The sequence below is a fragment of the Papio anubis genome, chromosome 11 (assembly GCF_008728515.1).
Source record: "Papio anubis isolate 15944 chromosome 11, Panubis1.0, whole genome shotgun sequence".
Taxonomy (NCBI): Eukaryota; Metazoa; Chordata; class Mammalia; order Primates; family Cercopithecidae; genus Papio; species Papio anubis.
Window position 1 is genome coordinate 125,460,726 of NC_044986.1, and position 11,311 is coordinate 125,472,036.

The following is an 11,311-nucleotide window of genomic DNA, read 5'->3' on the forward strand; positions in this document are numbered from 1 at the left end:
GAAGGGGGGGCTCCTTTCAAAGAGGAAAACACCCCTAGAGCCTCGGGCAGAATTCAGTGATTATTATAATGTTGCTCAGATTTCACAAACATGAAACCAAGAACATTTCAGAATGCTTACGGTTCTTTTGTAACCATGGATACAAAGTAATTCGCAGTTGATGGACAGTTTTTGGAAGCTGAACTGCTTATATCATGAGCACGGCGCTCTCCCTACCGCCCTGGGCCTTGCTCCGGTTTGCTGGGGAGGCTTTGTGGGGCCTCTTGGCTGGGATACCTCTCCCATGTCCCATGTTGCTACCCCGGGTCATAGCCGTACTGCTGGGCACCTGTGCCTTGAGGACACTGAGTGGACACGGAGCCACGGGGCAGCAGCTGGTCATGAGGTGGCATCCAGATGGTCCGAAACAGGTTTCTGTTCATTAAGAGAATGATCATTGCAATAAAAACAGTGAAAAACCCTCTACTGACCTGAGAATGCGTCAGCAGAGTTGGATGGGGAAGTGCAGTGAGGAAGGTGAGGGCTGAAAAGGAAATGAGGGAGGGAGAGGAAAGGAGAGAAGGGAAGTGAAAGGGGAGATGGAGGAGAAGAAGAGAGAGGGCGGTGGGCAAGAGCCTGGGAAATGAGTCCCCGAGCCGGTTCCTGACCGTCGTGGGTGCGTCAGAGCTGATCTTCCAGGAGAGGCGGCCTGGGAGGGCTGACCCTTAGGAAGTGAGGGCCGGGGGGAGCTGATTGTTTGGCCCTCAGCGGGGTGTTGCTGACCTGAGATACAGTCGATGGTTATCCTGAAGAGGTCGTCTGTGCAGCCACCGTTTGCTGCCAGGTTGGAGAGAGAAGTGCTCCTCCCCATGGGTTCTTTCTATTTTGTGGATTTTTCCCAGTTTAGCTGAGCAGCCTGTCAGTGGAAATGTCAAGGATTACTAACATGTCTCCATTCTACAGAGCAGTCGGCCAGCTTCCGATTCTGTAGTTGTTGGGGGACCACTCCTGTCGTGTGGCTGTCGTGTCGTTAGGTCAGTGCCGGCCCAGCGTGGAAGCCGCAGCCCGAGGCACTGGGAAGCCTGTGGGGCTCTTGCTGCCGGGGCTCCGATGAGAGTCCGTGCACTGTGAGAATGATGTCCGTTGGGCAGAGCCTGGTGAGGAAGGGGTGTTGCCGTTGCAGCAGTACATGGAATTTTAATGATGAATGAAACATGCTTTTAATTATGACCAGAGTTCTATGCTTTACATTTCTTCAAATGGAAATGTGTTGAAATGAATTTGCTGTTAATCGGTTGCCTCACGCAAGATGGTGTGCTTGGGAGCAAAGTAGGATGTGGACTTATCTACAGAGCTTCCTCCTCTCAACAGACTATGATCAGTTGGATGGTGCTACACAGGAATATGTGAGAATTCATGTGAGAAAGGTGATAGGTGCAGACCTGTGTGACCAGCAGATGTGGGGGGAGGTTTGAGAGAAGCTTTTGGCTGAAGTGGTGTCAGGTGCAGGTGCTGAAGTGTAGTGTCTGGCTGGATGGAAGAGCACACACCTCTGGGCTGTGGGAAACAGATAAAGGAGGAGGTGGGCAGACGTGAGTTGTGTCTTAGGAATGGTAGCAATTCAGGCAAACCCAGGATCAGGCTCCCAAGGGGGAGGAGTGGACATCAGGACCCAGGGAGCGTGGGGCGGGGGTCATGCCCAGGCCTCTGCGGGGCTTGCTGCTGTGTCAGCAGGGCCCTGTGCTTGGCCTCTTTAAAGCTGTTTCCTGATCCATAAAACGGGCACGACAAAATCCACCTTGTGACACTGAAGCTTAAATGAGATGATGTACATGGTGTCTTCCTTCCCTTCCTGACATATCCTAGACTCACAGCTATGGTAGCAGCGACAGACTGGATGGAATGCTGGAGCCCCTTTGCGCCTGGTGAAGCCACATGGATTTGTGCAGTGCTGGCGACTGTCTCTGAAAGCCTTTGGTCATGGCAGTGGCAGCCTGGAGTGGCTCTTGGCATACTTGAGTCTGTGGAGTGCAAGGTTGTCTGGAGCTCCGAGGCCATTGATACTATCCAGGGGTGAGCTGATGGGACCGTAAAACATTGGGGAAGGCCGAGAGGAGTTGGCTGCCCGAAGTATTGTAGATTTCTGGCTTCGAGAACTTGCTGACTTATGGACATAGGAAGGTAAACCCAGATGGCTCCAAAATTGTAAGTCCAGAAGAAAGGTGGGAGGGTACAATTGCTGACTAGGTCATGGTTGCCCTGTCCCTTTCTTTCTGGCCATCGTTTCTCCTCCCTCCTCTGCCTTTGTGGGCAGGAGGGCCTGAGCCTGCACAGCGGTCTATTTCATGGTGACGATGGCTGATTATTACCCTGCACTAAGAAGTCTCTCCACTTTATTTTGCAGCAGTAGTTAAATAAATTTAAGGAGTGATGGTTTAGTGGTATTTGTTTCGTTTTTGCTTTTTTTTTTTTTTAGTATCATTTAACTGAATGTTATTCCCAATTTCACTGATCACTTTGAGAGGCCAAAACATGCTTTGGTTTGTTATTTTGTGTTTGAGTTTGAGCTAGTTTATTGTCTCACAGGAATGCCAATTATTCTGTTGTCACACATCATTATATATCTCAAATTGTGTTACTATAATACTTAGCTGAATTACCTCCCTTATTTTGGCTTTTACAAAACTAAAATCTGAAACACAGGATGGTGCATCTCCATTGAGGGTTGTTCAGAAGTGTGACTTTTCCTGGCATGCTTGAGAATCAGTGACATTATTTTATAGAAACACTTTGTAACTGACACCAAAGCTAGAAGCTCCTGTAAAGGGCAGGGTAAGGCAACGTGTTATGCTTTGTGGGCCACACCAGTCTCTGTATATTTTTCTTTTGTTAAAACTTAAAAGTGTAAAAATCACTTCTGGTTCTCTGGCCAAGGCTGGTTCGGGGATCATGGTTTGCAGACCCTTGACAGCACCTTACCTGAAACCTGGTCTCCCATGCGGTGAGCAGGAGCCCACCTCATTGCTTCAGCCAGGAAGATGGGTGCCCTCATGCTGGAATTTACTTCAAACAAACTTGAAAGCTCTGGCACCGCTGCTCATTTCCGTACTGTTGCAGGCCATCTAAAATACAGAGTGTGCCTTGGTGTTTTGATTTTGTGACTCCTCTTGAACGGCTCTGAGATGGCTCGTCGCGGGTTAGAAATTTTCAGAAATGATCAGGCAGAGCCACAACCATCTTGCAGATGAAGTGAAGTTTCTTTCTGAAAGCTTGTTACAGGCTTAAATTTCTGATCCCTTTCCATCCACTGATCTTGTATGATTGGTTTCTTTTTGCTCCCATTTGGGTCTATGAAACTTGTTGAACAGCGTCTCCCCACCACGGTAGAACTTTAGCTCTGATTTCATGCATGAGTCGGTATCCTCACTCCTCATTTGTGAGGAGGAAGCGCTGCAGCTCCTGCGTGGCTTCCATCCCCTCCCTGCACGCGGATGGATGTGGGAGGTATTTGAGGTGTGTGAACTCGCTACTCCCGGAGCGGAGCCTCCTGGTTCGCTCCCTGGGCCCGCACTCCTCCCTCCTGGTTCGCTCCCTGGGCCCACACTCCTCCCTCCTGGTTCGCTCCCTGGGCCCGCACTCCTCCCTCCTGGTTCGCTCCCTGGGCCCGCACTCCTCCCTCCTGGTTCGCTCCCTGGGCCCACACTCCTCCCTCCTGGGGGCTTGGTAGTTTCTGCTGTGCTTGTGCCAGCACGTTAAGGTTGAGGGGCAGCTCCAGGACTGTGGCAGCTCACGCAGCTGTGGCGTTAGTGCAGAGAACTGTGGGGATGCAGCTGCCCTTGCTGTGACACTTTGAGTGTCGTAGTCGGTGTGGGAAGCTGGGTGGGATGTGGATGGGATGGGAGTCCTCCCCTCAGCCTCTATCAAACACTTCTTGGCCAGGCGCGGTGGCTCATGCCTGTAATCCCAGCGCTTTGGGAGGCCGGGGCGGGCGAGTCACCTGAGGTCAGGAGTTGGAGACCAGCTTGGCCAACGTGGTAAGACCGTGTCTTAACTGAAAATTAGCAGGGTGAGGTGGTGCACACCTATAGTCCCAGCTACTCTGGAGGCTGAGGCAGGAGTATCCCTTGAACCTGGGAGGTGGAGGCTGCGGTGAGCAGAGATCACACCACTGCATTCCAGCCTGGATGACAACAAGACTCTGTCACAGAAAAACAAAACCAAACTCCTCATGCTGACTGGTGCTCACGACTTGTAAGCAGAGGAGAGAATGTTTGTATGGCAGAAATATTCAGATTTAGGAAGTGTTTTCTGATTAAGAGAATCAACAGCTCAGTTAATTATCTGCCGACTTTCAGTCGTGTTGTGGCTGGGAGCAGGAGTGACTGTTAAAACAGGTGCCTGTCTTTGGAAGGCTGAGGCGGGCAGATCACAAGACCAGGAGTTCGAGACCAGCCTGACCAACATGGTGAAACCCTGTCTCTACTAAAAATACAAAAATTAGCTGGGTGTGGTGACATGAACCTGTAAGCCCAGCTATTCAGGAGGCTGAGGCAGGAGAATTGCTTGAATCTGGGAGGCGGAGGTTGCAGTGAGCTCAAATCGTGCCACTGTACTCCAATCTGGGCAACAGAGTGATACTCTGTCTCAAAAAACAAAACAAAACAACCCCCCCCAAATGGTGCCTGTCCTCCTTCCACGAGAGTTGGGTTTGATTTGGCGGCTCTGAGATGGGGCCCTGGATCCATGGAATTCCAGATTCTCAGATGATGCTGATCCTGGGCTCTGTGCAACCAAGTGAGTCTTCACATTTAGCTTCTTTCCCATTACAAAGAATTGTTATCCCTGTCTGAATAGGTCAGTGCATCTCAAAAGATTTGAGCCACCGGAACGTCAGTTCTGAGATGGCTTCCTCAGCCATTGATGGTTTATGGAATGGGATTTCTGTTGTCCAAGCCTTGGTTCGGAGGCAGTACGTGCTGTGGATGAAATGTCTCTGGCATCACAGCAGCCACAGACGCTGCTCTGCGTGGTGCCCATGGCCACGGCTGCACCCCACTGGGACCCTGCGAGGTGCTGCCGTTGTCTTTGAAAACACAGCCTCCATGCCAGAGACTCAAGAAATCTTGGCCAGGGGTTGCTATGAAGAAAGCCTGGGCTTCTGTGTGCCGGGGCCCACGGGCCCTCGCCTCAGGAGAGGGCAGGAGAAGGTGCTGACACCTGTCTCCTCAGCACCGGCATGTTTTGCTATCTGAATGTGTAAGCGTCAAAGTCTAAGTGAACTGTAAAACTATCAGTGTGCGGCGTGTCGGTGCTGTTTGTTTGTGATGTGCTACGTGAGAGGAAAGGCAACTGTAAAGCTCCAGGGTTTGGTGGAGCCTCTGGTGGGTCAGTGGCACATGCACCAGGTGAACCAGTAACAGCAACACCGCTTCTGAGGAAGCCTGGCACCGTTACCCTGCGAGGGTCATGTGAAAAAGCGTGTTGGTCAGATTGCTGGCCAGGCTTTTAATAAATAGTAACTACAATTAGTTTAAAAATGGGCAAACAATATTACATTCCTTCAGACACTCTAAAATGTAAGCTACTTTTTTTTGGACTGAAGATCTTAGAAAGCCCTAAAATAAGGCATTGGTTTTAGAAGTTTCTATTCTTAGAGCATGTCCTAGTGTTGAGACAGGTTTATTTTTATTTTTATTCTTTTTTTTTCTTCTGGTGGATTTGGAATCCACACCTCTCCATCAGGGTCCCACAGTGTCTGAACGTCGGCCTTTGCAGGAGTCCAAGGTGCTGCCTCCAGCAGGAGAGCGGGTGATGCGGATCTGAAACAGCAAATCAAAGCTGGATGCCCGCATGGCCCTGCCTGCTTCCCAGCGTGTGAAGTGCCTGTCAGTGGTTTCCTTCCACCCTTGGACTCGGTTATTAGATTGTTGCATACCTCGGAGCAGGGCGCCAGCCTGGGAGGGTAACCCTTGCTTTAGTCTCCTTGCTGTGCTTGACTCCGTTTTGTGACCATAAGCATGTATTTTTACGCTTGGGTTTTGGGCAACTGCAGGAGTTTGAAATTTAAGTGCATTTGATGATATGCCTTTTAAAACTAAGCTTACATGTAGCAAATGGGAAATGCACGATTTTATATTCTTATTCCTTTAGCACATGTGAATTCTGTGGTTTTAAATTCTAGGTGTGAAGTTGGTTTAGTCTGTGGAAAATGCCATCTCTTACTATTGGAAAAGCTGATTGCTCCTCATATACCTTGTTTAAAAAGCTAAGATGGAAAAGGGATCTTCTGGGCTGACTATGGTTGCCGACAGTTTCACTGCATGTGAAATGTGTGGTTTTGAAGGTTTGACTCTGCATTACAGGGGTGTGCATGTTTGTCTAGGCCTTTTATTTTTTTAGGACTCAGATACTGTTTCGTATTTTTTAGGAGTCTCATGTGGTTTCCTCAGCTGAATTTAAACTTGTGGAAGGGTGGTACTCAAACGCTGCATACGTACAAATGCCAGCATGATGCTTTGTACAGAGGACGTTGACACCTGGTCTGTTGATGGAATGGACGTGTTCTCCTGTCCTCTCTTGAGGCCCTGATACCTCTAAGGGTGGTCCGGGCTCCATGGAGGGCTTCCTGACTGATTAGGGGAGTGACGGCACTGCCCTCTCCTTGCAGCACCTGGCAGCTTGCCATTGAATAGAGGAAGCGAAATTGCTGGTAACAAAGGGGACCAGGAAAGGGTGTTCTCTTCATCTTCACCAGGTTTCCAGTAGATGTTAAATCATTGAGTTGTAATGTGGTTTTGCTTGGATATATCATAAAGGTGATGGTCAAACACAGAAGAAAGATTTCTGTTGTACATTTGAGTCTTCTAGGAAGTCACATTGGGAAGATACTTGTTTTCCAGTTTCTGCTCATGTATTGTACGTTTATTTCTGAGATGGGAAGAGCACTGGGTAGAGGTGGCTGGTGTTCGGCCGAGTAGCTGAGTGGGCTGAGTTCTGTGCAGTGCCTGTCTGCTGGATGCTATGCTGAGTGCTTCAGGCATATTGGCTCATTGAGTCCTCATAGAAACCTGCTAAGGTGGGAACTTTTATCTCATGTTAGAGATGAGGAAACAGAGGCCAAAAGAAGACAGGCAAAACGCCACAGAGTCGAGCGGCAGAACTGGGATCAGAACACAGTGCTCAGCTTCTGTGTGGACACCCTTAGCTCTGCTGCATTTGGCCCTCAGCTACTGGCCGAGATGGAATAACAGGTACTAGACTTGCCCCGTTCCTGGAGAAAATATGTGGAATGATGGTTCTTAAGACTTTGAATGTCAGACAGCGAAGGCCTGTGGGTGAGGAGGGGGGAAGTGAGTGAGGCCACCCCAAGGTGGCGTCCAGGCTGTGGGTGTGGGGAGGGTGATCCATGGTTGAGGAGATGGAGCTGTGGGCCGGAGAGACCGAGGAGACGAGGATGGTTATGTCCAAGAGAGCCAGTGATGTTCACCCGGACGCTGCTGCCTCAATCGCATGCAAGAAGTGGGGAACATTCTCCCCCGAGGGCCTGCCAGTGAGTAATGAGAGGAGCACCATGGACTCAGACACTTTGTATTCTCACAGGGTCTGAGAATTTGCTCCCCAAAGTCATTTTATTAGTTATGACACATCTTAGCAGATTCCACTTCAGGTTGTGTGGAATTAGTGTGTTCTCAGCTTTGAAATCTTCTCTTAGATAATTGGTTCATTCATATTATTCATAGACTTTAATTCTTCAGTTTCTTCAAATTCAGCCTCGATTCCCTGAATGACCTTAGCAGTGTTGGAATTTTCAACACATTAAGAATTAAGGAAAACGACTCTCACTCATTTGCCTTGCTTAATTGACGATTGGTGTAGCCCATAGTCTGAACTTGTTAAGCAACCATTCTTACCAAAAGACTAATCTTTGAAAGTCTCTTCCTCTGGACACGTCTTTGGCTGCTGTAATCAAATGCAATGTAATCAGCACTGGTTAATGGCTTTCCTTGCTTGGCTAACAAACACTCCTCAGAAACTTTGGTTTCTTGCTATTTTCATTTATAATTATATATTAAGCCTTCTGATTTTTCTGGCTTTCCTGCGAGTTGGGAATAATTGTGACGGGTGCTTAGTTTGGGATGTTGATGTACACTGTATGCCCAGCTACTATGCCATTGTGTGAACACTGATTTGTCACTTTCTCATGAAGACCAATTTCACCTAGTTTGGTAAATCTATTAATTTTAAGGAAGGGGGTGCAATACAACTGCTGTTAGGAGGCTTTTTTAAGGATTGGGGAAATGTTGCCATGATTATTACCGTTACAGAAGGAACATAAAAATACGTGCTGCCTTCAGTCATGATGAATATGTAAGTCTGCATCTGTGACTGCAGAAAACGGCAGCCCCAAATCTTAAAATCGTGTGGATGCACTAAGCCCACCTGCAGGGCACTGTGGAGCAGCCTGCATTAGCCGAAGTTGGCCCACAAGCCCCCTGAGGGATGGTGTCTGAGTTTGATAAGACTCTGACTTGGGATTCAACAAACCTCCAAATACTGTGATATTCTAAACAAAGACACGATACTGCCCAGGGAGCCCAGTGGGCACCTGTAGGCAGTGTAGGTGAGAAAAGGCTCTAAGGAAGATTCCTGCAGCTCAGCTAGGAGGGTTCTATAAGGCAGTAGACACGTCAATGTTCACATAAGAGTGTTGAGCTACATTCATTCCTTTTAAGCAGCCAGGCTTGTGTGTGTTTTTAGGGGCACTCACGTAGCGCCCCTTCCACCCTCACTGCTGGTTGTGCCTGTTTGATGTTGCGGATTTCTGTGTTAAGTGTGTCCACTCTCCAAATGTATCTCTGTCTCTAGAATATTTCAAAGTAGACAATTTATTGGTTAAACACTTATTTTCAGTGAGGAAGAAATCTTTAAAACTGGCCATGCAGACCCTGTTATAAATGTTTAACAATGGAATGTGTAATGTTTACACATAGTATTTAAAGTAGGAGACATTTTAATTTAGAAATCTTGTTGGAAAGCCAACTTAAATTATGACCATCTGTATGCATATGGAAAAGAATGAATGTACAGAGTTGGAATTTTGTCTATTTTGTAGAGATTCTGTAATGTATCAGGTACAAGTCTCACTTCATGATTTAAATGCATGAAGCTGAAATTATAAGAATTGACAAAAACATGCCTTTGAATAGTGAGCCATTATCCTACTTGAAATAGTCATTCACTAAAATGTCCACCTGCAACTTGGTCAAACACATTTGTTGCATTAGTTCTCAAGTGAGCTCAGTTTTCCAGACAGGCAGATTATTACTGCTTAAAGTTTGTCCTGATGATGTTGGTGAACAGGGAAAATCCTTTGACGTGGATCCCCTCTGTGTTTTAAACATCAGATGTGGCCAGCCCAACCCTCTGCCTGTAACTGGGAACCCTGACTGTCGGGATCATTGTAGAGAACCTTGAGAAAGCAAAACAAAAAGCCTCTGGAGTAGCAAAAGATGTAGCTGATTTCATGCAGTAAAACTTACACATTTTTCTTTAAAATGCATCATTTGGAACCTCAGCTTGCTGATTATTTTAGAATCACTGTAGTCTGCTGACAGCAGTCGTGGGAACAGGTGCATGGCCCGGCTGGTGCAGGAGGGTCTCAGAGCGGAGCCACACTGCTGACACCGAAGGAGGGACTGGAGCCATCATGCTCGTGACTCATGCAGATGGCCTTGGCTGACCTCCAGAAGAGGAAACGTCAGTATCCAAGGAGGAGAAAGTGTATTAATTTCATGAGTGTTTGCCTTCGCAATGGCTACAACCCTGAGTTTGTGGCACCTGCTGTCTCTGGAATGAGGAGTCTTCCCTTCCTGGCAGACAAGCTCTAGATGGGAACAGGAGCTGTGGTTGCTGGATTGAAGAGGTTTCCTTCTTGGGGAGGTGGCCATCGAGCCTGACTCAAAGGAAGCTGTGACTGGCGGGAAAGGGCCTTGGAGACAGTGTATTTACCAGGAGGGTCGGTGACTGAGAACCATCCTGTTCCGAGTGTTGCCATTCTGGTTCTAGAGTAAACTTGGGGAGAAACAACAGCCAAAAGCCTCGAGGAATATTCTGTGATGTTGATCACGTTTGGTAGATTTGTTGCTGAGACTCTGAAATGAGAAGCCCTGGAGGTGTAGGTCTATCAGGCCGTGGGACGTGGGAGAGTTGCTGCTTCAGGGGTTGGAGTCCCCGTGCCAGAGGCTCAGTCCTGCAGAGACTTTTGCACAGTGGGCAACTGATGCCTCCAGTTGACTGTGAGTCCCCCAGATGAATACCCATGAAAGGTACCATGTCAGTAAAGAGTCAAACTCTGTGAAGCATTTGGAGATTTATTCTGAGCCAAATGAGTTACCATGGCCCTTGATACTACCCTCAGGAGATCCTAAGAACGTATTCCCGAGGTGGTCAGAGCCCAGCCTGGTTTTATAGCTTTTAGGGAGACATGAGACAATCGATCAAATAAATGTAAGATGTACATGGGTTTGGTCTGGAAAGGTGGGACAACTGGAAGCAGGGGTGTCCAGGTCATAGGTAGATTCAAAAGTTTCCTGATTGACAGTTGGTTAAGAGAGTTGTCAGATAAGGGATTGTGGAGACCAAGGCTTTGTCATGTGGAGGAAATCCTCCAGGTAGCTTCGGAGAGAATAGATTGTAAATGTTTCCCATCAGACTAAGAGTCTAAGTTCTGTCTAATTCCAGAAGGGAGGTGGGGTGATGAGGCAAGTCCGACCCCCCAGCGATCATGGCCTGGACTAGTTTTTCAGATTAGCTTTGGAATGCCCTTGTCAAAAGCAGGGGCTGTTCAGATGGCCAAGGGGGCTTCGAATTCTAATGTTTTTACAACCAGAAAGTGATTGTGTTTTTTCTGTGGATGACAGCCAGTGTGGTAATTAATATTTTATTAGCAGATTAATTTGGAAGTCAATGTGTTTTCAAGTATGTTAATTAAGTCAACAGAGAAGGGCTTACTTTGAAACCCGCCTGAGAATCAAGAGGCTCAACAAAGAAAACGATGGACTTGGGAAAACTGACTCACGTGTTACTGCCCCACATTTCAGGCATGAGAAGTCTGCTGATACATTGTGACTTGAGAACTTAAATCTTGATGGGCTTAACAGTGAGACTTTTTTTTTTTTGAACGGTCAGTGTTTCTGTCTCCTGTGTTTTGTCTTCCAGCCACTGAGCACTTTAGCTTTGTGTTCACGTTTTTTTTTTTTTTTTTTTTGTGAACCACCCCCTTTGCGGCTCCTCCATCCTGCCCACCTTGATCGCGTCTTCCCCGCCCCGTGGG

The 11,311-nt window shown here is 47.8% G+C and overlaps 1 long non-coding RNA gene across 1 annotated transcript; it reads left to right on the plus strand.

Annotated features, from left to right (window-relative positions):
- The first annotated feature begins 4,573 nt into the window (after positions 1–4,573).
- Positions 4,574–10,818, plus strand: LOC116269518. Its single transcript, XR_004177133.1, has 2 exons — positions 4,574–9,948; positions 10,235–10,818. It is a non-coding gene; the product is annotated as an uncharacterized LOC116269518 (long non-coding RNA).
- Positions 10,819–11,311: the final 493 nt, after the last annotated feature.